Genomic DNA, 26,367 nt, shown 5'->3' on the forward strand with positions numbered 1-26,367 from the left:
GCTATACAAGAGACTCTCAAAAGGAATCTTTTAACTCTGAAATTCTATGATTCTATGTGTTCAAAGCCCAGTCTAACCACTTGGTACCTGTGTGACTGGGTAAATTATTTTAATCTCACTGGTCCTCAGTTTCCTTATCTGATAATGAAAGGATTGCATGTATGGTTCCATACAACTCTCTTTTTTATTTTTTTAGGTTTTTGCAAGGCAATGGGATTAATCGGCTTGCCCAAGGCCACACAACTAGGTAATTATCAAGTGTCTGAGACTGGATTTGAACCCAGGTACTCCTGACTCCAACACCGGTGCTTTATCCACTTTGCCACCTAGTTGCCCCTCCATACAACTCAACATTTTTTTGCTATTTTGAAAGTGAATGTAAAACAATGATTAATGCTTTGTATGTGTAATATTTATAAAATTATAATAAACTTAATTTAATGAGAAAAAGAGACTCTCAAAAGATTTCTCCAGCACTACAATTCGAAAGTATCATTTCTGCAGTGCTCAACTTTCTTTATAGTACAACTCTTACAACCATAAAAGACTTGTCTTTTCTTAAAACTGTACTCTGGAAATCTTGGAGTCTGAGTTCTAGTTTGTTTTTTTTTAAAAATCAATTTTACTGACTTCAGGTCTCTAAGCTTGCTATATCCTTCTTGTGACATTTTCTGGGACCTGGTTACCTTTCTCTTCTCCTCTAGGATCTTCTCCAACTCTAGGTTACTCTATCTGTAAGATGAATTTACATAACAAACACACATATTTATATCAAACATCCACCTGTTCTAGCTCTGTTTCTGATGCTCTGGACTTTCCTGCTGGGTCTCAACTGTTTTTTCATTGTGTTATCCTTCTCATCCTGAAATTTAACTTTGTCCCTGAGAGCCTTTCTCCCATTTGTGAATTCCTCCTGGAGGCTCCATTTAGGAAGGACCCAGGTCAGCCATTTTTCATTCTGACCCTCCAGACTTTTCAACATTATAATCTCCACTGCTTAGTATGTAAATTCCTTGAGGACAGAAACTGTTTTTTTTTATTACATTTGCATCCCCAGGGTTTAACACAGTAAAGAAATGAGTAATAAATACCTGTTGACTTGGAAAGGAGACAGAGAACTATCTCCTCTACCTTAAAACTTCCATACCCAAGATTTCCACGAAGTTTGAAAGAAACTCTAATCTAGTGTGAGTTAGACAAATAGAAATGGAATTAGTTTTTATATATACTAATGTTTACAGTAAGTTTTCTCTGAAAGGATAAGGAGACATGAAACATATGTGCGTTATAATGTGATGGGTTAGTGGATCACATTAACCAGAAGACCAAGTCATGGATTCAAGTTACCTCTGACATTTCTAACTTTGTGTGACTTTGGGTAGGTCACTTTGAGGAAGAAGGAATTAAAGAAATTTTAAAATGAGGTTTAAAAATGTTTTTAGAATGGTTTAGTTTGGGGCTCAAATGTGACAAATTCATGAAAGTACCAGCTCTGACTCACATGTTAGGGACAAAAAGATCTAGGTAATACTGTGGTTAGAAGCTAAGGGAGAGAGAGATTAGCAGCAGCAGCAGCAGTAGCAGCAGCAAAAGCAACTGCCAGGAGAAGATAAGCAGTAAGGAAAGGTATAAGGGTGATAGAGGTTATTTGGGAAAATGACACTCCCCAAGATCTGACTGGCCTCCCAAAGAAAGACAAGCAATTCAACTGAGAAAAGGTGAGCTTTTAAAGGGGCCTGGAAGATGAGGTAATTAGGGATATTTAGATGAGGAGAAGTAGCTCAAAGATTTAATCCTTTCAGGTTAGGGCTGGGAGTCATTGTTTTGTTAATGGGCCTCTTGTGCCTAGAGACTAGGATTTATGGAATCCCTGTCAGGGAGGGACAGTGTACTTTACTAAAACTGCATTGACCTCAGATCTCATCTCAATAGCTTGAACAATTGAGCAATTGTCCAATTTGAGCAATGCAGAGAGAACTGACTGATTATAGAACATATTTCTCTATCCAATATTTCCTTTACAACAGCTCCTTTCTCATCTTTGGCACTTAATGGGAATACTAGGAATAATAATCACCTGTTTCTGCAGGGTTATGAATCAAGACCTTTTTTAAACCTGAAAGTGCTAAATAAGTGTGATTCCTTTTGAGTCACATAGGTGGCTAGATAAAATTTGATGGAGACAGAGAAAGGAAGAAACTTAGAGAAATTATAACTTCATTAAGGAGAAAATTTGTAACATGAATAAATTAGATATATTAGACAGGGAGCAGTATTCCCAGAGAAGGGAAACATGAGAACATGGGAATCCAATGAACAAGACCCAGGGAATCACTAAGTCAAGGCTTTCATGGTAGAGAGGGGGGCTAGTTTGACCTAGAACCAAAGGGCTGACCTAAAACTCAGGAGGATAGAAATTTGCTTTCTTAGTGCCTAAGTAAACTTGATCCCCTGCTCTTAGACTGGGAAAGAACCTAAGCATAAATTCCGGAGTAGAACATGTCCCTAATACCAAATTCTGACTGTCTCTCACTGATGGATAAGACCAAGAGCCCTGGTGTTGCTGGAAAATGTGTAAGGTTAAATTTCAGGGGTTCAAGATCAACCCTGACCCAGAAGAATTTAGGGATTTATTTAAATATTGCTGTGGTTAGAAGAAGCTAAAGGGGAAAAAAAAGATTAGCAGCAGCAGCAACAAAAATATCAGCAGCAACAGCTGTCATGAAAGAATGAATAGATGAATTAGATGAATAGTAAGGAAGGATAAAGAGGCAGGGATATATATATATATATATATATATATATATATATATATATATATATATATATATATATATATGTATGTATCTGTATGTATAGGAGTGTGAGATGGCTCTCCCCAAGAGCATCCCAAAGGAAGATAAGCAACTCAGTAGAGGAGTGATTGAGCTTTTAAAGAGGCTTTGAAGGGGGCAGTAACTCAGAGATCAGAGATAAGATAATTAGGGAAATATAGATGAGGAGTGGTGGTTCAAAGACAATTCTTTCAGGCTAGAACAGGGATCTGTTGTTTTGTTGATAGGAACTTGTCTTGAGAAGCCTGGGAGACAGGGATTTACTAAAAGTTCATTGACCTCATAGACATAATCTTTGGCACTGTCAGATGCTTCAGTTTCAGAAAGTGACATGATTTTCTGAGTAAAAATGCCATGAAAGAAGAGACTTTACCATCTGCTTTGCTATTGTACCTTAAGGGGAATGGGACTTTATTCATATAACCTGCAATCGAAACCTTCCATATGTATTCTCTCCCTCATTAGAATGTGAGCTCCTAGTTGAAGGAACTGTCATAGCTTTCTTTTTAAATTTTTTTTTATTTATTTAAGCCAATGTACCCAAGGTCACACAGGTAGGCAATTATTAAGTGTCTGAGGTTGGATTTGAACTCAGGTCCTCCTGACTCCAGGGCCAGTGCTCTAACCACTGCAACATCTAGCTGCCCCTATCATATTTTTCTATTCATATTTCTAGCATTTAGCATGGCTAAATAAATAAAATAGCTTTTAATAAGAACTGAAGCACTTAAGTAAGCACTTAAAACTCTTTTTCATTCATTCAACACAAAATCTCTGAATTAGAAAAGAATCAGAGATCATTTAGTTCCCCTTCTAAAACATGTAAGTATCCCCTCTAAAATAAAAAGAAAAGATCACCCAGACTTCCCTTTAAGACTCCATCTCCTCCTGAAGATTTGGATTACGCTCATTTTTTTCACACTCAAAAATTATTGAAGACCCTTCAAATAGTTTTTGTTTATGTAGGCTATCACTAACTATATAAACCATAATAAACATGAAAATATCTTATTATTATTTAAATGGAAGCAATTCAGTTTTGATAAAGTTGAGTGCATTGATTAGATTTAAGTGAGATAGAGCTGCAAGAGAACTACACAAAGTCTATCACTTCAAGAGATAGAGCTGCACAAAGTCTATCACCATGTATCCATCTCAGTCATATGTACTTTCTTGTAAAGGACACTGCTAAGGTAAGTGAACTTGTCCACAGTACTCAAAACTTCTCCATTTATTGTAATCAATGGTTCAACATATAGACGGTGTGGTGCTGGCTGGTGGAGCACCTGTGGTTTTTTTGGTGTCAATTGTTAGACCAAAATTAGCACAAGCAGTAGAGAATCGATCCATACTTTGTTTCATCTCAGTTTCAGAGTCTGCATTGAGTGCACAATCATCTGCAAAACAGAAGATCATGCACCAACACTCCCTCCACTTTGGTCTTGGCTTGTAGCCTTTTCAAGTTGAAGAATTTGCCATCAGAGCAATAGCTGACTTTGAGGTCCTTGAGGCCATGTTCTTCCTCAGTGAAGACATTTGATAACATGGCTGAAAATATCATGCTAAAAAGTAAGGGAGCAAGGACACATCCTTGTTTTACTCTATTGGTGACTAGGAAATCTCTAAAGCATCATCCACTATCCAGAATCTGGGAATGTGTGCCATCATGAGATTGAGGTACAATACTGATGAACTTCTCCAGGCAACCAAATTTTGGCATAATTTTCCAAATGCCTTACAACTGACAGTATCAAAAACCTTGGTTAGATCTACAAATGTTATATACAGACTGCTGTTCTGTTCCTGGAATTTTTCCTAAATTGTCAGGCAGCAAACACCATATCGACTATTCCTCAACCTTTTCTGAAGTCACACTGGCTCTCAGGGAGGTGACCATTTTCCAGGTGAAGGATCAGCCTATTGAGAAAGAAGCTAGTAAGAACTTCACTAGCAGTGATTAAAAGAGAAATAACTATGTGATTGTCACAGGATAATCTATTCCCTTTACCTTTGTAGAGATGACAATGGAGGCTTCCTTGAATTCTTTGAGGATAACCTTTTCATTCTATATAATCTGGAAAATATCAGTCAGTTTTTGGATGAGTATTGAACTCTCCACCTTGTAGATCTCAACTGGAATAAAATCAGCAACAGATGTTTTGCCACTTGAATGGAGCCTAATGGTATTCAAAACCTCTTCTTCAGTTAGAACTTCATCTAGAGACTTCAGTTTGAGGTAAATGGTCAGTGGTTTCTGCAATGATTGATAATGGTCTGTTAAGAACACTTTGGAAGTGTTCAGCCCATCTCTGAAGGATTGTGTCCCTATCATTAATCAACGTGGATCCATCAGCTCTGAGTAGTTGAGATGCACCATATGTCTTTGGCCCATAAATAACTTTCAAGGCATCATAAAAGCATTTTGGTTTTTTTACTATCTGCATAAAATTGAATTTTATCTGCTTTTTTACTGAGCCAAAAATTATTCATCTCTTTAAACTTTGCTTGTACTTGACTTTTGATGTAATTAAATGTTGCCTTCCTAAAAATAGATGAATGATCCTGCTGGAAAACCCTGTGGAGTTCTCATTTTTCACTCAGCCACTTCTGTATTTCCTTATCATTTTCTTCAAGTCTTGGTGTTCCAGTCCAGATGAGCACCAAGATTTGTTTGTCAACTGTGTTGGCTCCTTTCCTCTCCAAGTTAGCATCTCTTGATGTTATTTCTTCTAATCTTCATTTTGTCTTGGGGCTGCTGTTTTGGTTGAATGGGAATATTTAACTTAGGATGAGTTTGTGATCAGTCCAGCACTCTGCACCCCACATTTGCTTTGTCACTCTCACATCCTGTCTGTTTCTTCTCCTTATGATAACACAGTCTAATAGATGCCAATGTTTGCTATGAGGGCAGGAAGTTTTATTGCATTTAGGTAAATGGAAGACAGCATTTATGATAAGAAGATCATGAGATGCACAAGTCTTCAGTAGAAGGTAACCATTGCTGTTGCTGTTTCCAACTCCATTCCTCCCAGGGACTCCTTGCCATGTCTGGTAATCTGAGCCTACTCTAGCATTAAAATCACCCAGAATGATAAACTTGTCCTCTTTTGGTACATTGATGACAAGGGTCTCCAGATCTTCGTAACATTTTTCTTTAACTTCATCAGTGTTCATCATGGTGGGAGCATAAGCACTGATAATGGTGGCATGGCATTTTCCTGGAAGTGGCAATCTCATTGTCATAAGTCTGTAATTTACTCCTTTTAGTAGGCATTCAAGAATGTCGACTAGATTAGTTTTTTTATTTTATTTTATTTTTTTTAGGTTTTTGCAAGGCAAATGGGGTTAAGTGGCTTGCCCAAGGCCACACAGCTAGGTAATTATTAAGTGTCTGAGGTTGGATTTGAACCCAGGTACTCCTGACTCCAAGGCCGGTGCTTTATCTACTATGCCACCTAGCCACCCCCTTTGATTAGTTTTAATTGCAAAACCTACCTCAGCTTCAAAGAGTTCCCTTCCACTGTGGTCACTCCAGAAAGATGTGTATCCAGCTCCAATATCAATAAACTAGCCTTCATTTGCTAGCGTTGCTTCATTCAGGGCTTCTATTTGGATGCCATAACAGCTGAGTTCTCTTGCAGCAAGAGCTGTTCATCCTTTAGGTCTATTGGATCTTGTGTTGCCTATGAGTGTTCACGTGTTCCAAATACCAGTGGTGAATGGAATCTTCTTTGAAGAAGTTTTTGTAGATTTTTTTTTGTGCCTCAATCACACTGTGAATTACCTGCTGCAGTAATCAGGCCAGGATTGAGTAAGCAGACAATTTTTAGGTCATGTTTTCTAGCCCCTTTCTCTTATCAGGAGATAAGCAGTGGGATCCTTAAAAGGGCTGCTCAGTCACCCAGGGTTTGCCGAATTCTACTGCTGCTTTCAGTGGGGAAATGACCTATGACCTGGGCTGCCTGTGTACAGGGTTGTGACTATAGCTCCCAGTGTATTCATACCTGCTGCTTCCTTCCTTCCTTCCTTACAGGACTTTGAGGAATGGTAGAATATGGGTTGTCTTTTGTTGAGTGCATTGATTAGATTTAAGTGAGATAGAGCTGCACAAAGTCTATCATCTCACTCTCTCTTCTAAAGTCAACATGATCCAGTGTAGTAAGACAAAGTCAAGAAATTGGTGATGACTGGAGAAGCAGTGGATGACCTTGGAATCTTAGATGTCTATGCAAGTTCTAAGGGTTCCACAGCACCTGCTTCAGCTAGCTTCATGGCTGTTGCTATGAATTGTTCTCTTCTGCCCATTCCACCAGCTGAAGACTTCACATGCTTGGGTTAAGACACCCCCCACTATTCACCAAGGAAACTATGGAACTAATCTTTCTTGAACACACCCAGTCTACTATTTCAGGAAGAGTCAGTCAGGACTGTGTTTGTAAATATGTAGCAACCAAGTCTTCAGAAAAAAATAAAAAAGAACAAAACACTTTTAAGTTTAGTCTATATTATTAATATTTTCTCACTTTATTGTCTAGATAATCAACAAAACAATAAGTCACTCCCTAGTTTGTAGCAGTTTTCCATTATCTAAGATTTAAATAATAATAATGATAGCTAACATTTCTATAACACTGACATGTACCAGGCACTGCTAAGAGCTTTTCAATTATTATCTCATTTGATCCCATTTTACAGATGAGGAAACTGCAGCAAATAGTGGTTAGGTGACTTGTCCACATCACAAAATGTCTAAGACTGGATTTGTACTCAGGTCTTCCTGACTCTAAACCTAAAGCTCTTTCTACTATCTGAAAATTTTAACAATTGGATCTCCGGTATTACTAATTCTAAAACATCCCTGTCCCACAGTCATTCTTCACTTAACTTTCATTGGACTCTCTGCTGTCTTAACTTTCTTCTCCTCCTCTTCTCCAAAGCTCTTGCCCTTGCTTGGATTCTCTTCCCCCCTTATCCTTTCAGCTCCCCTTTATGTGTTGTTTTTCTTTTATCAGAGTGTAAGATCCTGGAGGGCAAGGACTGTCTACTTGCTTCCTTGCTTGCTCTTTTGCTTGTTTGTATTTTTATCCCTAATGTACCATAGTACCTGGTACATTGTAAACATTTTATTAAAACTTTATCAATCTATCTATATAGGTATGATAATATCTAAATGTAACTCTCTCTGACTGAGAGGTAAGATATTGGCAAGAATATCCCTATAGTGTTGGAGAGTTGCCAGAGATTGAAAAGTTAATTGTCACACAGACAATATATATACATCAAAGACAAGATCTTCCTAACTTTAAGGTTAACTTTAAGTATTACCTCTGCATCAAATTATTTTTTAGTAATGCTGTATATAACTGTGTGATATGGAAATCACAGGATTGAGTGAGGACAACAGTAAATTCTGAAGTTGGATGGAAATGATTTAGGAAGAATAGGAAATGTAAATGTGGAATCTGGACAAGGAGGGAAGCAGAGGGTACTGAGTTTTGTAGGAAGGGATTAGGATGAGGGATGGAGTAAGCAAAGGGTATAAGGCAAAAGGAATTTGCTTCGAAATAGTGGCCTGACATTGGTGATAGAGGAAGCACACTCATAAGAGGAAACATTGATGATGAGGCAAACTGTGATAGCAGGAAAAAATAATGAACTAAAAGTTGACAATGAGAACAGTAGTAAGATAGGAAGGATGACCAAAGCAGTAACAATTGACAAGAGTCAAGTAAATATAACCACATTCAGTTTGGGTTGGATAAGAGTCTTCCTGGGTCTTGTTGGTCTCAGATAGCTACCCAGGGTTCCAGGCCTTCCTCAGAACCAGACCAGGGTGCTCTTTCCTTTTTAACCCTACATCTTTCTCCATTTCCAAATATCTGGACTTTCCTGATCATTAAAAGTCAACTTGAGTGGGTGGCTAGGTGGCACAGTGGATAGAGCACTGGCCCTGGAGTCAGGAGTACCTGAGTTCAAATCTGGCCTCAGACATTTAATAATTACCTAGCTATGTGGCCTTGGACAAGCCACTTAACCCCATTTACCTTGCAAAAGCCTAAAAAAAAAAGTCAGCTTGAGGCAATGTGCAGTTCTGTGCCTTTTCTATCCTAGTCTCTGCTCCCTGGTTTCAGAGATTGATTACACCTGATCCCTGATCACTTTCCTCCTTTTTGCTGTTGCCATGGCAAGGAAATGCTCATATCTGGCACCTGCTCCCTCTATCCTTTCCCATCTTCTGCTGACACCTCTAACAGAGCACAAAAATGAGTTTTCTGCAGCTGTGCAATGAAAAATGAGGGGGCAGCTAGGTGGCACCTGCCCTAGAGTCAGAAGGAGCTGAGTTCAAAATCCAGCCTCATACATTTAATAATAACCTAGCTGTGTGAACTTGGGCAAGTCATTTAACTCCATTGCCTTTCAAAAAAAAAGGAAGAATGAGACTGGCTCTGATCCTGGGTTCATCTCTCTTCCAATATGGCCATCAGTATACTTATTTGTGAATTGGGAGTGACTATAGAAAGACAAATATTATTATTGTTGTTATTATTATTATTATTATCTTTATCCTAGACTCATGTTTAGCCATTTAGAATGTTTTCTGACTTTGCAGCATACTCAAAGATGTGCTGTTAACTGGATAGTAACTTGAAAAGAAAAAAAAGTTTGCATATGTGTGTAGTGAGGAGATAAAGGCCATAACTTCAAATTGCAATAACATTTTCCTCCACCATTTCCTTAAGCTTATAAAATCAACATTTCAGTGAATCAAGCTTTAATTTGTGGTGCTTGCTGATATCTGACATGTATATTCTCACATTGACAATTTAACAATCACTCTCATGATACCATTTGACCTGATTTCAGCATAACCCTGTTGTCTTCTACCCTTATGATTTTGTAATCATTTGACTCTTTCTATTGACTCTCCTTTGACTGGAGGGGAAATATCTGGTTAGGTGGTGCAGTGGATAGAGCACTGCCCTTGGAGTCAAGAGGAAGGGAATTCAAATTCAGCCTCAGACACTTGACCCTTACTAGCTGTATGACCTTGGGCAAGTTACTTAACCCTGATTACCTTGTATCCAGGGCCATCTCCACTTGTCCTGATTCATATCTGAATCCAGATAGTTCTGGAGGAGAAAGTGAGGCAGGTGATATAGCACAGCACTCTCTCACTCAATTCCAATTTATTTGCTTGTCTTGGTATCATCTTCCTGATGTCAAGGCCTTCTTGGAGAAGGAAGGATAAGGCATCATCATCATTATATATAATAGGTTTAAATCCATTAACTTAAAAATTATGATCTTTTGGAAATGATATAGTCTGATATATTCAGTCCTAATATCCATGAAAAAAGCATTAACACAAAAATTTCAAGTGGAGTGGGGAGGAATTGGGAGCTGGGAATAGCAATTGTTAGATTGGAATTGACCCACTGACCCACTGACTTGTCTAAGTATCTTGAGTTTCCCATATCCTAAAGAGAAACCAGACTGGGGAACAGATCGAATACTTCAGATCAGAAATTATCTGAATAATCAGTTTGTAGTTTCCTTTTAAATTTTCAAACATATGTTTTGCTTATGTCTGTACTTACTTACCTACCCTAACCCTAATCCTAATGATAATAATAATAGTAATAATAGTAATAATAATAATAATGATTATTATTACTGGCTTTTATTTAGCACATTAAGTTTTGCAAAATGTTTTACATTGGTTATCCAATTTGATGCTCACAGTAATCCTGAAAAGTAGATGCTGTTTTTATTTCCCACTTTATTGAGGAAGAAACTGAGGTTTGGTTAGGTGATTGTTCAGGGCTACATAGCTAATTGTCCTAGCGGAATTTGAACTCAGGACTTTCCTGACTTCAAATCCAAAATTCTAGGTACTGCTCAACCTATAACTCTTTGAAGTTCATTTTTGTCCTTTTATCTCCAGTGCCTGGATCAGAGAAGGACTCAATAAATGTTTATTGACTGGTTCATTGAGTCTCAGATTAAGAGGATAAGATATAATTTGGGGAAATGGGGGGGATGAGGTAAAAATAAATATTTATGTAATGCCTACCATATGGCAGGTACTTTTTACAAATATTATTTCACTTGATCCTCAAAATAATTTTGCAAAATAAGTGCTGTTGGAAACATCTCCATTTTAACAGCATATCCTTATTAATGTGTTTAAGGTCAAATTTGAATTTAGGTCTTCCTAACTCTAGGCCCAGGGCTCAATTCACTACACTACCAATTGCCTGTGAACCATAAACTAGAGTTTGAGAGGATTTTTAGGTACTAGGATTAAAGTCTTTTGAACTGGAAGAGATCTTTATCTCATTTCTGACAGAAGAGCCTCCAGTCCCCTGTTACAAATTATCTTCCTGAAAATGCTTCTCTTTCCAGTCCACTCTAATAGGCCAAGCCAACCAAAGATTTCAAAACACCAACCTGTTCATTTAAAGCTGAAACCATCATCTCATTTACAGACCTGTAACAATTAAGATTCTATCTTCCTGAGCTCAAATTGACCTTAGGTATTTATTTAACTGGTTGATCCTGGGCAAGTCACTTAACCCTGTTGGCTTCAGTTTCCTGCTCTGTAAAATAAACTGGAGAAAGAAATGGCAAATAGTCCAGGATCTTTGCCAAGAAAACCCCAAATGGGGTCATGAAGAGTTTACACAACTGAAAACAAACACATACAATTGAAGAAAAGGAAAGGCAAGTGATTTTCTCAAAGTTCAGCCAAGGTAAAACTGGAATTTGAATTAAGGTCATCTGATTCCAGATCCTATGCATGTTCCACTATACCAATACTGTCTCTGGTTTTGTACATTTTATCTCTCTAATTAGTTTATAAGGAACACAAAGACTGTTCATCTTAATGTTTTGACTAGGACCTAGCAGAAGACTCTTTTCAGAGTAGCTGTTTAATAAATGTTTAGTGTTAGCAAGCTTCTCTGGAATGAGTTTCATATAGAAGGTATTATTGTTATGCAGTTGTTCAGTCATATCCAACTCCCTGTGACCCTGTGGACCACACCATGCCAGGCCTTTCTGATCTGAGGGGCTCATCTTCTAATGGCATATCTTTTCAGCATTTTAATACTGACCATGGGATTTTTCTGGCAAAGACACTAAAATGGTCTGCCACTTCCTTCTCCAGTGGATCACCTTTTATTAGAACTGTCTGTTATGGCTTGTTTGTCTCCTGTAACCCTGCACGGCAAAGCTCATAGTTTCATTGAGACAGGCATGGCAACAGCAAGATAGAGATCCAAGAGGGATTTATATAGAAGACCTGGGTTCAAACCCTGACCCTGCTACTCTCTGCTTCCTTGTGTGTTCTTCAGGCTCTACCTCTATGCCCCTAAGATCCTGTTAACTCTGTAAAGTAGAAGGGCAATTTAGGGTCAAAGAAAGTGAGGCAGGAAGTCAGCAGACCCCAGGTCAAATCCTTTCTTATAGCTGCTAATCTTGTGCTTCCTCTTCTCTTTTTCTTACTTTATCTTCATTTTAAGTAGATAAATACTTATTTTCCTTGTTTTTTTTTTATCTCTTTGAATTAGGTCATTTCCATTGTTCCCTTTGCTCATCCTGTAGATATGTGCTTAGGAATGTCTCTTCACTTTCACATAGTGCTTCTGGTTGAGTTCCTTTGCCTTGTTTTACACATTATTGGTCAGTCTCTTTATCTCTTTTGAAGTATTGTCTATCAATCCTTTAAATAGCATGAAAAGGTTTTTTTTGTTGTTGTTGTTTTCCTGTTCTGGGTGGCATTACAATATATATATATATATATATATATATATATATATATATATATATATATTTTTTTTTTTTTTTATCATTTCTCCAAGTGTTCTCTATCTCTTTAAAGAATTTACCCTCATTCAGGGACAATTTTGGACAAATTTGCAATGGAAAATACCTTCTGTATCCAGAGAAAGAATTGTGAAGTTTGAACCTAAAGACCAAAGACTATTACCATTAATTAAAAAAAACATTATCTTATTATGTAATTTTGTTGTCTCTTATATTTTTTTTTCTTAAGGATATGATATCTCTTTCAACACATTCAACTTAGTTTAATATATAGCATGGAAACAATGTAAAGACCAACAGTCTGCCTTCTGTGGTGGAAGGGGGAAGCAAGATTAGGGGGGAAAATTGTAAAATTCAAAAATAAATTAATTAATTAATAGTTACAATATAAAAAAAAATTTATCATCTTCACTTACATTAAAATTCATAAAAAAAACAGGGTTGTTGCAGCTGCAACATTGTCACTATATTTTTCTCTGGAAGGAAAATCAGTCAGAATCCCAGAGCTGAGATGGGTTTTGAACCTAGAATTTAAGAGCAGAGCTGACTTTAGTTGAACTTCCCTTATTCTAAAACAATTCCTTTCTTTATGAATTAAGAAATCAAGACCCAAAGATGAGAATGATCAAGGTTATATAGAAAGTTTGTGATAGAGTCAGACTGGAACCTAGGTCTCCTGACTTTCAGTCTGGGACTTTCTCCCATTACTACATTATACTACCTTTATTTAGCTTTCTTTCCCTTCTGAAATGTATTGGGAAAAGGCAAAATATTGGGGAAATATTATATTCCTTTATAATATTTTCATTATGTACATTTCAACTCTTTTATCTTATAAACGCCTTTAGAACAGGAAGACAAAGATTATTAATTTTGATGCTTTGACCAGGACCTAGCAGAAGACTATACAGAGTAGTTGCTTAATGTTTTTTATTCTGAATGTAGTTAACAATCTGCTCTGTAATTAATTTTATATATAGAGGACCTGGATTTGAATCCTGACTTGTGCTACTATATTTATATATTTATACATTTATACTATGAAAGGATGGCTTTTATCCCTCTCCTCCAATAATTTTATGTTACTCTTTCAGTAAACTCAGAAATATATCAAGTGGATTATCCTGAACAATTCTTAGTTTACAAAACAGCCTATTTCTAAAGTCTTATTGTATACCACATCTGAGTTCTGCCTTAGTCTTAAGCAAAGTAAGCAGTTACTCATGTGATGAGATTTAAAGGAAGTTTTTTTCCCCCTTCAATTGTTCCCTCAATGATATCTGAAATTCCTCTATTTGTAATTCATTCCTTCTCCTAAACCCTGCCCTGCCACATCAGTCACCTCTGAAAAAGGAAATTTGTATAGGACTAATCTGTTGAATCTTTCTGTAGCAAGAGTATGAATGAATTTATTGAATTAATTTACTTTTTGACAATATGAGAATAGTGGAAGGGGGCCTATAAAAGTGATAGGTAGAAAAATTCAAAAATTGGGAGAAGCAAACGATTTCAAAAATATTGGCCAGGGTCAGTTCTGACCATATCTTATCATTTAAAAATAGAGAAATAATATAGTAATTGAGCAAGAGTCCTTAGCAAATGATGAGCAAGGGACTCAATTCAATTTAATAAAATAGATGAGGAGTGATAAGAATGTGGCATAATGCTGAGAATAGTGGAAAGATATTGTTATTCAGTCATTTTTCAATTTGTTCAATTCTTTGTGACTGAATTTGCGGTTTTCTTGGCAGAGATACAAAAGTGGTTTGCCATTTTCTTTTCCAGTTCATTTTATACATGAGGGATTGTACAAGTGGGTTAAGTGATTTTCCCAGGGTCACATTACTAACTATTCAGTATCTGGGTCTAAATTTGAATTGACAAAGATGAGTCTTCCAGACTCCAGACCAGGCCCTCTACCTACTTCATCACTTAGCTGCCTGGTGGAGGGAGGTTAGGAGACCTAAATTTCACCACCTTACTCAATAAACTTCAATGGCTCCCAATCAATTCCAGGATCAAATATAAAATCCTCTGATTTTCAAATTTCTTCATTATCTGACTCCCTACTCTCAACCCTACCTTTCCAATCTTAGACCTTCCATTCTCCCACCATGATCCAGGGACACTGGTCTTCTTCCAATTCTTCCAACAAGCTATTTCATCTCCTGACTTTGGACATTTTACTGCCTGACCTCTATGTCTGAAATGTTTTCTCTTCTCATCTCTGCCTCCTGACTGCCCTGGCTTCTTTAAAATCTCAGTTAACAGGGCAGCTAGATGGCACAGTGGATAAGGCCCCCTGGCCCCGGAGTCAGGAGTACCTGGGTTCAAATCAGTTCTCAGACACTTAATAATTACCTAGCCGCGTGGCCTTGGGCAAGCCACTTAACCCCATTGCTTTGCAAAAACCTAAAACCTAAAAAAAAAAAAATCTCAGTTAAAATCCTGCCTCCCACAGGAAGTCTTTCTATACATCATAATTTATGTCTGTTGATTGTTTCCAATTTATCCTAAATATAGTACATAGTTGTTAGCATGTTTTCTCCTTTTAGATTGAACTCCTTAAGATCAATGTTCAATAAAGTAATTGGAGGAAAAGGTAAATTTCAATTAGAGTTTAGCCAATGGAATACAGTTTTCCCCCTATTCAAGTTAATAGACCCTCCTGAAATCTAATGATGGACTCCTTGTGGGGGGAAGGTTCTTTGGCGTCTAGGTTAAAAGGAATTCTTGATCCACATGCTCGCCAGCCTCCCTCTCTAGTCTAGTAATCTATAGCTTTTGAGTCCTATGCTGGGTTCCTCAAGGACACAAAGATGAGTAAGAAATTGAGAAAGGGCATTATTGTCTCTCACTGCAAATATTTGAAAGCTGAATATCTGAAAGGAAAACCAGAATGTTATGGTAGGGAAGGGACAGAACTGTTATCAGAAGTATGAGTGTAATGCATGATGTGTGAGGTCTTACCCTGCATTGCTCTTTGATGAGATCACATTACTGATGAGTAGCACCTAACCTGAAGGACTCAGAAAATGGATTCCCCCCCCCCCCCATATTAGGTAATCTGGTTTGAGAATCAGGAGCATACACCCAACTCCTCCTTATCTGAGTTTTGTTTTTTGTTGGGGGTTTTTTTTTTGAAACTTCTTTTGGGGTGGCTAGGTGGTGCAGTGGATAGAGCACTGGCTCTGGAGTCAGGAGTACCTGAGTTCAAATCAGGCCTCAGACACTTAATAATTACCTAGCTGTGTGGCCTTGGGCAAGCCACTTAACCCCATTGCCTTGCAAAAAAAAAAAAACCCTAAAAAAAAAGAAACTTATTTAGATTGAGAACTTCAAAGTACAATGGAGAGTACACTAGATTTGGGGTCTGCCAATTTTGGGTACAAATCCCAGCTGTGGCACTGATTACATGTGGACAAATTAATTCACCATTCTAGAATTCTATTTTCTTTATCTGTAAAATAAGAGAGTTGGGGCTAGATGATCTCTGAGGACCCTTCCAGTTCAAAATCCTATGATCCTTATATACCATTTGGTCCAATCGCCTCATTTTATAGATAATAATGACTAACATTTAAAGTTTACAAGGCACTTTGCACATCATTTGATCCTAAAAAAATCCTGTAAGACAGGCGCTATCAATATCTCATTTTATAGAGGATGAAACTAAGGCTGAGGAGAAAAAAAAAACTATGTCAGTCTGCCTCCACCCCTAATCCTTCAGAATAAGATCCTAGTGGGCAGGGCAATTTCATTTTTGTCTCTTTCTCTAGTGCCCAGTACAGGATTTTTCACATAGAATGAGTGAATGGGCCCAACAAACTTCTATTTAACTAATTGGCTATTCTGTAATTTAAATTCATGTCTTTCTACTCCATCTAGGGAAGAAAAGGAATGCTTCCATTTTTGTATTTTCCCTCCTCTAGCCCTAGGTAATATTACTGTCATTGAACAAAGGAGGGGCTGAGGAACTCTCACAGTTCCCCAAATAGACCTGGGGTAGAATCCCCACCACCATCCTCATTTGCATGTGTCCCAAGATTGCTTTCCTAAGTATCTAAGATAGAAAGTTTTATCTTGCTTCCTCCTCATTCTTAACCAATGCTGTGGGACCAACATTTCTGCCTGGACCCAACTTTTATTCATTTACAGAACTCAGTGTACAGTGCTGCAAGAGGTAGAGAGAACACAGCTTGTCCCCTTGGTGAAACAGGAAATGACACCAAAACCTTCCCAGGCACTTGCATAGACCATGAGTCATTCTTTGTTAAAAGCTTCACTTTTTTTTCCCCTCTGTGTATATCCAGAATTTGTCTTCATCTCTGGGTGGGAACTGTGTATCAGGAACCCAGCTTAGGAAAATGAGTCAACAATTGGAAGCAAAATTCATGTATAATTCAAGGGAGATCGTTATTATTCACTTTAATTCAATTGATCTTTTTTTTTTTGAAAGCCTACTGTGTGCCCAGATCAGAGTTGGCATTGAGATTTTATATTTTATATATATATATATATATATATATATGTATGTATATGTACATACATAAAATAAGGATCCCTGCTGTTACTTAGCTTACAATGTGATGGGGGAGGAGCATGTCAAAGGACAGATCATGAAATGTTAGAGCTAAAAGGGGTCTAAAAGATCAAAGTCTGTCCAGTTCTATTCCCATCAGGTATGTATGTATGTATGAAGGCAGATAGGTATGTATACCTTTGACTACTAAGGTCGGGAGAGATTTGTCTGAGATCACATAGCCAGACTCAGAATTTTACAGTTGTATGAGAACTCAGAGATTATCCTGTCCAAGTCATTCCTGAACAAAAATTTTCCGTACCACATACTCAAATCCTGTAGCCTCTGCTAAAGGCCTCCAATTTATTGGAGGGAGGATGGGAAATATCACTTTCTGAGAAAACTCATTCTATTTTTCAATGATTATGGAAAGATGCTTTTTTTTGGGGGGGGTTAAAATCAAGTCTGATTTTTTAAAAAATTCAGTCTCCTTAACAAAGGGATTTGATCTCCTTTGTTGCTTCATTCAGTGTTAGTTCTCTTCTTTTTAGGCCTTGTGGAAGCTCCCACCTCCTGAGCTCAAGTGATCCAACAACCTCTATCTCCAGGTAGATCAAAGGTATGCAAAATCAGAATTAGCCTCTTTGTAACCTCTACCCTGGGCTTCTGTTATCTGTTTCCCCTTCCCCACTCCCAGAGCAAGACAGAACAAGTCTAATTGCTTTTTGGCTATTTAGAGACTAGAAGATATCAATCATGGCCCTTCCCTTCACTGTCTCCTCTTCTTTTTGTTAAAATAAACATTCCATTTCCTTCACCAGGTCTTCATTTGGCCTTTCAACTTCTTGGGTTTCCTCTGGATACTCTCCAACTTAGCAAAGTCTTTTTTGAATAATATCTGAAGAGATCATAATGCTCCTGAGGTGGTAAATCATAGGCAGAGAAGAGTGGGATGATCACCTCCTTGTTTCTGGAAGATATTTCTCTTCATGCAGGCCAAAGGAATATGAGGCTTTTTTGGGCTACCATATCACGGTGATGCCTCATTTTGAGCTTACAGTCTATTGAAACCCTGAGATTTTTTTCCTGGATCGACTGCCACTTAACCATGAAGCATTTGGTAGCAGTGCAGAGGAGGACCTAAGTTCAAATGTGACTTCAGACACTTAGGAATAGTTGGGAATTAATGAAACACTTACTAGCTGTGTGAACCTAGGCAAATCACTTAACTTTTCTTTGTCTTGATTTCCTCAATTGTAAAAATGGTTATCTTAATAGCATCTACCTCCTAGGTTAGCTGTGTTGATCAAATGAGATATTATTGTAAAAAGTACTTAGCTCAGTAACTGATACAAAGTTGATGATATAAATGCCCATTCTATTCCCCTGGGCCTCCTAAATCTCTCTAGTAGTCTAGCTGTGGAGTTATTTTTGTTAACCTAAATGCTGTACTTTAAATCTATATCCATTAAATTTTATCTTATTGCATCCAACCCAATATTTTAGCTAGTCAAATTGTTGTTACTCAGTGTTAGTCATCTCTCTTAGTTTTGTGGCATCTAGATGCCTAAGGCTGCATTCTTTCTATCTTTTGTACCAGGAAAACAATTCTCATTGCCTCTAGACTGATGGAAGAGAGAAAACCCCTTATGACGCAAGTCCCTTTGAGTTTGATTCCCTCTATGTGTCATTTAGTGCTAGTTCAGAAGGAAAAAAAGGCATCACCAGTGTAGGGAAGAACAATGAACTTGGCTCTTATTGGAAGAAGGGACTATCCAAAATTATTTGTCATCTTGGAATTCTATTCTATTGAATGTTTGAAATGAGTTCTTTGCCTGGGCAGTGGAAATCTTTTGTTATTTAGAAATTTCCATTATAATAATTGTTTTAAACTTAGCTCAAATTCAGAGAGAATTAATGAAGTTTGCACTGGGCTTCTTCTGATCATAGTCATTAAAAAAGCAGAACTGGAAGGGATTTTAGAGAGGATCTCTCTACCCCTATTTCCACCTCCATCCCTGTTTTATTGATAAGTACCTGGAACCTTGTGGGGTTGGCTCTTATCTTGAGGGCAGTGCTAGGAGCAATGGGAAACAGTGAGGATGAAATTAACTGAATAAAAAGGACAGTATGTCTTGCCTCATGACTCTAAAGATGTCTAGAATGTGGAAAGTTTTCCTGAATTCTTAAAAAATCCTTCTGGCAAACTTGTCTATCTGGTTTCCAAACACTTCTCTGTACCAGCTCCTATTGAGTTTAGCATTAGTCCATGCTCCTAACTCCAGGACCTTCATCTTAGATCCCCTTCAGGGCATTTCCTGACCAGACTCTGCTTCTAGAACCACATTCTTTCCTTTGTTTCAGTCTAGAAAATCCTCTACTTGTGCCATAGGGAAATTTAAGCCCAGTCTTTGGAGGGTTCAATTCCTGATGGGGAGGGAAGAGGGCATGGGAAGAGACAGCTCATTAACTTCTCCAAATCTCTCCTACAACATCTAAATTCCCCCAATTTTTTGTCTCAAAACTTTACTTCTCTGATGCAGATGAATTTTCCCTGTCAATTTGTCAAATAGACACTGACAAAAAATTTCCCATTAATAAAGGTTCAAAGTCACATTATGTCACTAAACAGAATCCATTATTACAAAAATTTTCAAAGTGATACTGTATTGCAGGATTTCTAATCTGGGATCCATAAAAGGGATCTACGGATGAATTTCAGAGAAGTTCATGAATTTGGATGAAAAAAGTCATATTGTTGTTTTCATTAACCTCAAACTAAAATTTCATGTTTTTTTATTAACAATTTTAAAAATCATTCATAGGTTTTAACAGACTACCAAAGGGTAGTCTGACACAAAAAAGGTGAAGAATTTTTGTTGTTGTTGACTCAGAGATTACTTCCTAAAGAATATTTGGGCATAAAAAAGATAAACTTCATTCTTTGAGGAAGCCATGATCTGCTTGGTATGGGAACCATCACATGCCTTTACATCCTGTGTGATTGTCTGTGTCCTGGCATAGAAGCTCTGCTTAGTACACTGAAAGTTTTCCTTTGGTTCTTTAAATATTCCTTGATGCTAGGTTAGCATGTGATTCTCCATTGTACATTAATTCACTGGTGTTTTGGTTTATAATATCCTGTTCTTGCTATATGACTCACCTACCTCCTTTTCTGGTAACATATGTCCTTGACAACTTTAATCCCTTTTTATACACACAATACATGAAAGTCTTGTGATGCCTCACCTTGGCCTGGAAGTTACCCTGGGTTCCAAAAGACTATTTCAGGGGGACTACAGTCAGTGGCAGGTTCTAAAAAACTAGAAAATTTTCCAGGATGGTCTGCACCAATAGTTAAAGATTAATCAGGATAAATATATCAAGAGACTGGTTCAGTTGTGTCTGTTTCTTTATGACCCCTTTTGAGGTTTTCTTGGCAAAGATTCTGGAATGGTTTTCCATTTCCTTCTTCAGCTCATTTTAAAGAAGAGGAAACTGAGGCAAACTGTCATTTGGGTCACATGACTAGTAAGTATATGAAACTGGACTTGAATTACCAAAAATGTTTCTTCCTGACTCCACGTCAGGCACTCTATCCACTGTGCTACCTAACTGTCCCAAAGACTTATTACCAATCACTTGACCATTAGATTCCTTGACCATTTTAACCCATGAAATCCTATACTCAATCAAACCCAAACCAAAAATCAGGATTCCTAGGATATTCTTGTAGCAAAGTTTCACTGACAGACTTAGAAAAAATTGTATCAACATAATTTATTTAATTAATTTATCTATGTAAACATTTAGAGACCTCCCCATATCTCAAGTATTCTGAAAGGGCAGTGATATTCACAGACTCATCCCTAATATTAATTTACATAGAAACTTTAATCTACTCTTTTTTTTCTGATCTGGGCCAGTTTACTCTTGCCTAGTAGTCCTCTGCTCCAAGACACTCATATTGGTGCCTGACTTAGCATCCATATTCCACTGGCTTTAGCCCTACTACAGCTCCAAAAGTGAGCTCAAAGTATCTACCAGCCACAGTCTTGTTAGCAGCATGGCTTCAGGCATGAGCCTTCTCATCTTGCTAACAATGTTTCATTAGAAGCATTCCCTTTGCTCCACCCCACCTTGGAACTGTGCATATTTTAGGGAACCTACAATATTCTGTAATGGAATAATAGAGCAGTAATGCTTTATTAGGGTCTACCATATACTACTACTACTACTACTACTACTACTACTAATAATAATAATAATAATAATGAAAGCTAACATTTATATAGTGCTTATTAGATGCCAGACACAGTCCTAAGGGCTTTACAAATATTATCTCACTGATTCTTATAGTAACCCTGTGAGATAGGTTGTACTATTATCCCCATTTTGCAGATAAGGAAACTGAGGCAAACAGAGATTAAATGATTTGCCTAGGGTTATACAACTAGACAAGATCTGATACTGGATTTTAGTTTATTTTTTCCTGTTCTCTGGGCCTATGATATAGAAAGAAGAAAGGGAATTTGATAAGTTCAAGGGGTATTTTTAAAAAGGTTGGAACTCTGCTTACCAAATTCTCTTTTAATTACCAATGGAATTTCCCAGTGCCTTGATATAAAAAAATAGACATCTTAGAGAATGGACAAAATCAAGTATTACAGTCATAAGAAATGTATGTGCCTTTAATTGTTCATTAATTTATCGGTGTTCTGATTTATAATGTTTATAATTCTGGTTTGTAATGTTTCCTGAAGACATATTTATTGATTTGTAGCAACTGTCATTATTAAACTACCCATTGAATTGCCTTCTCTCTCTATTTCTAAATGTAAAAACAACTAAACTTTTTCTTTTAAAAGTGAATTATTTTTCTCCCATCTTGCCCCCTCTCCAAAAAGAAAAAGAAAATTCAGATGGAAAATATGTACAGGCAAGCAAAATAAATTCCCATGTTGGCCATGACCAAAAATATGTGTCTCATGCTGCCTGTTTAGTTCAAAACTTCTCTGTCAGGAGATGAGTCACTTTATCATCAGTACACTGGAATTATGGTTGGTCATTGAGTTGATCACAAATCTTTCCAAATCTTTCATTTTTATTGATGTATAAATTGTCCTTATTGTGCTCACAAAAGCTTCTTTTCTATAAATAGTTATCTTCCATCTTCTCTTTTGAAGTTGGAAGTCAGAAATGCCTGAAGCAAATGCAGAACTCAAAAAGCTGGAAGAAACTCAAAGAAGAAAGTCCTTGAAGAAAGGTTTGAAGAATCTCTCCAGCTGGAAGAACCTGGAGCTCTCCACTCCCTAATTCTCACTAACTTCACTCTGCCCCTCAAGCAGGCAAATTATTTAGGTCTATATTTCTATTTTTGATCTCTACCAATAAAGGAAAGAGTCCCATATCTAAGGACTTTGGGACTAGAGTTAGATTCCTTATTACTGATTTTCCAGATTTTGATTATTTCCATATGAATTGATAAAAATGAATTTCTGGACATGAGACCTAGAATATACACTTACTTAATTAAGATTTCAATATCTAAAAGAACCTTAGCCTGAAAGAATTGGCTGGTTTCATTTGGTACTATTTTGACTACAGTATCAAATATAAAGATATATAAAAAGAATAGTCACATCTACATCCATATATATCTTCTCCTTTAGATATATACACATACTTGTATATACCCATTTATATATGAACACTTTTAAGATTCATATATAAACAAAATATACTACTCAAATACTTGAGTACTATTTTTTTTCTGGAACAAATAAATACTCACCAATAGATGAAAAATTTGAAATTAAAAGCAACCTCTGAAATCATCTAGTCCAACTACACATTTTGCATATGGGGCAACTGAGACCCAAAAAGAGGTTAAATGACTTGTCCAAGGTTACCTCCTGTCCTGATGAATGCTGTTATTATCATTTTAAAGTTCTGTTAAGTAATCCTTAGCTATTTAAACTGGAATTTACTGAATCTGTAAATTAATTAAGGCAGCATTGGCATTTTTATTATATTGGCACAGACTAACCATGAACAATTAATCTCTCTCCAATTATTTAGGGTCTATATTTCTATAAAAAGTGTTTCTTCAATGTGTTCATTTAATTCCTCTTTCTCTGTCTCTCTGTCTCTGTCTGTCTTTCTCTGTCTCTCTCTGTCTCTCTCTGTCTCTTTGTCTCTCTTTGTCTCTCTCTCTCTCTCTCTCTCTCTCTCTCTCTCTCTCTCTTTCTCTCTCTCTCTCTCTCCCTCTCTCCTTCTCTTTGTCTCTGTCTTGTTCAACAAATAATTTTTATCGATCTGTTGTACCAGGCATTGGCTAGATGCTGGTGCTGCAAAGTCAAAAATGACCTCAAGTTTCCAATTCATCAGGGGAAACAATAAGTATATGTATTAGTATATACGAAATATATACAATTCAAGCCTAGGTTAGCATTAAAGGTTGTAAACTTTTAATTGGTCTGTGCCCATTGCTTTAATACTAAAACACTGGATATTCTTAGGATACACTCATTTGCAGGTCACACATACATACATATAGGCACATTCACATATGAATCCACAGGAAGAACTGAGTGGGAGGGGGCAGCATAGGTATAATGAAGAAAGTTGTGACTAGCTAAAGAGCATGTTTGGTTCATGAATGATAGATCAAATGACTAAGAGAGAGATTGACTCTAATAGGCTAATTTTTAGATACTGGAAAAGGGCCATTTTTATGGAAGAGAGTTTAGAGGTAATGGTATGGTTGAGGACTGGAGCTGGATTGAAAAAGAGCTGGGTTCAAATCTTTTCTCAGATATTTATTAACTATGTGACTTTGGGAAGGATAGCTATCATTGCTGAGTCTCAGTTCCCTAATCTGTAAAATAGAGATAATAATGCACCTATCTCACTGAGTTGTTCTGAAGATTAAATGTGTGTATAGCACTTTACAATCCTTAAAGCCCGATTTAAAATATCAGTTACAAGTAATATTACAGATAAAGAAAGAAAGGCCCAAAGATATTAAGCAATTTGACCAAGATTATACTGGTTGAAAATATCAGAGATAAGATTTGAATTTTGTGTTTCTGATTTCAAATTCAGATCTCTTTTCACTATACCACCCAACTATTCTAGGCAATGCTTCCTGGATACATGGTATCAATCAATGAATTGACCTTACATTTCCTTAATATAATCAAATGATTTCTCTCCATTTCTACACACTGAAAACCATCTTTTCTTTTAAACAAATTGGTCCCAGATTGGATCCTTTTGGAATCAGGTGTCCCATTTCTAATATTGCTTTGTACAAATAAAGCAATATTTAGGTTCTTATTGATGTATTGAATTTGAACATATTTTTAGTTCAGGTGAGAGTGATCTCACCCAGGTGGGGAACTCCTGTTATGGAAATTCTCTTCATCAATGAAAATCATCAATTTATCTATAACTTAGTCACAGAAAGTTGAAAGTTTAAATGATTTGCTGATGGTCACAGAACTAATGTGTGTCAGAGACCAGACTTGAAATCAGGTTTTCTATAGTCCAAGATCAATCCTCAATCAATTGATCAACAAACATTTGTCATTTGGCATAGTCAAGGCAGTGTGCTAAACTCTGAGGGTAAAAAAAAAATTCAATAATTTCCTGCCTTCAAGAAGCTTTTCATTCTAAAAGTGAAACATATACCAAGATGCTACTATGATCAAAATATATTTCTATGGCACTTAAAAGGCTTATAAAACACTTTAGAGCTTTTATCTTATTTGTCTTACCATAGCAACTTAATGATTATTATCACAATTTCACAAGTTTCAAAGTCAGAGAAGCGAATTGCCCATTTTCACAAAGCTAGCAAATGACAGACAAGACTCAAGCCTAGGTCCTATGACTCCAAACGGGTGTTCTTTCCCACTGCATCAAACTTACGTAACATTAACTGTAGACCATGGGTATTCAAACAGGAATAAACGACTTTACATCAAAATTGCTGACTGGTGAAATTTCCTGGTGACAAATTCTGAGTAATACTTCCCTATCCTAGCCATTGTAATACACTATTTTTAGGGAACTGACTTACTTTTAGGTCCTTTATTTGTTTTACTTAATAACCTTCTTCATTTCTGCATATTCCCTTAAAATAATACTTACCAAAAAATTTATTCTCTTAATGCACACAAATTCTCCCCATCCTGTCCCTCTCAACAACTCAATTTTCATCTGTCAAGGTCCTACTCTACCTGTCTTTCAAGATCAACTCAAATGTACCCCTTCAGGAGCTGTTTCCCTAGTAATAAAGACCTGAAGAAGCTCATCAGTGTCCCCTCTACTTATTGCTACTTATTGTGGTACTTGTTACATGTTATCTTGTCTTGGAGGTATTTGTATCCTTGTTTTATCTCCTCTATTGATCTCTAATCTCTTTGAGGGTAAAGGAGTTTACCCAATCTACCATATTTGCAACAAGCATACTTGCAGTCCCAAATGAGTGTTTCCAGACAGCATTTCACAGTGTCATATTAAAAGCACAGAGTTGGGAATCAAGAAACTTGCCTGGTAGGGTCACTTGATCAAGAACTGAAAAAGAATTTAAGATTGTCTTGTTAAAGCCCCTTCACTTTTACCAATAAGAAAACTGAGGTTCAAAGATCAAAATGACTGATCTAAATTTATACTATTTCTGAGTAGAAAAAGCATTTGGTAGATAGAAAGTTGTCCTTAGAGCCCAGAAGACCTGGGTTCAAATCTCACCTCCAACATCTACTGGTTGTGTGATCCTGTTAAGTCATTTAACTGAGTACTCTAGGCCAGAGATGTCACATACTCCACGAGGAACACTCACAAATACCCTTAGAACCAGATTGAAATATAATCTTGAAATGTTAACAAAACTCAATACAAATACAATAGAATATAGATAATGTTATTATGTGGTTTTCCAAGTGAGCAAGTCATTGGCAGATGTGTTTATCTCCCATTTCTATTTGAAATATTAAATAAAAGAAAAGCTACCAGTAAAATTACTTCTACCCTCCCTATCCCTTTCTCTAAATAGAAAAGACAGCACAGATTCTCAGTCTTGAAAAAATTAAGAAAAAGGAGAGATATTTGTGGTGGAGTGGGCTTCACAGGGCCAGACTTCTGAGGAGAAGGTGGGAGGACTCTGCTTTGAAACAC

At 36.9% G+C, this 26,367-nt stretch overlaps 1 long non-coding RNA gene across 3 annotated transcripts; it reads left to right on the forward strand.

Moving 5' to 3' along the window:
* The first annotated feature begins 1,631 nt into the window (after positions 1 to 1,631).
* Positions 1,632 to 23,429, forward strand: LOC141518044 (uncharacterized). 3 transcript variants are annotated; one of them, XR_012477070.1, is made up of 5 exons: positions 1,632 to 1,718; positions 4,202 to 5,070; positions 17,736 to 17,803; positions 20,662 to 20,715; positions 22,346 to 23,429. It is a non-coding gene; the product is annotated as an uncharacterized LOC141518044 (long non-coding RNA). The 3 variants fall into 3 exon arrangements; XR_012477066.1 differs by having other exon boundaries at positions 22,371 to 23,429; XR_012477067.1 differs by lacking the exon at positions 4,202 to 5,070 and having other exon boundaries at positions 22,371 to 23,429.
* The last annotated feature ends 2,938 nt before the right edge of the window (positions 23,430 to 26,367 follow it).

This window comes from Macrotis lagotis, chromosome 1 (assembly GCF_037893015.1).
Source record: "Macrotis lagotis isolate mMagLag1 chromosome 1, bilby.v1.9.chrom.fasta, whole genome shotgun sequence".
Classification (NCBI taxonomy): domain Eukaryota; kingdom Metazoa; phylum Chordata; class Mammalia; order Peramelemorphia; family Peramelidae; genus Macrotis; species Macrotis lagotis.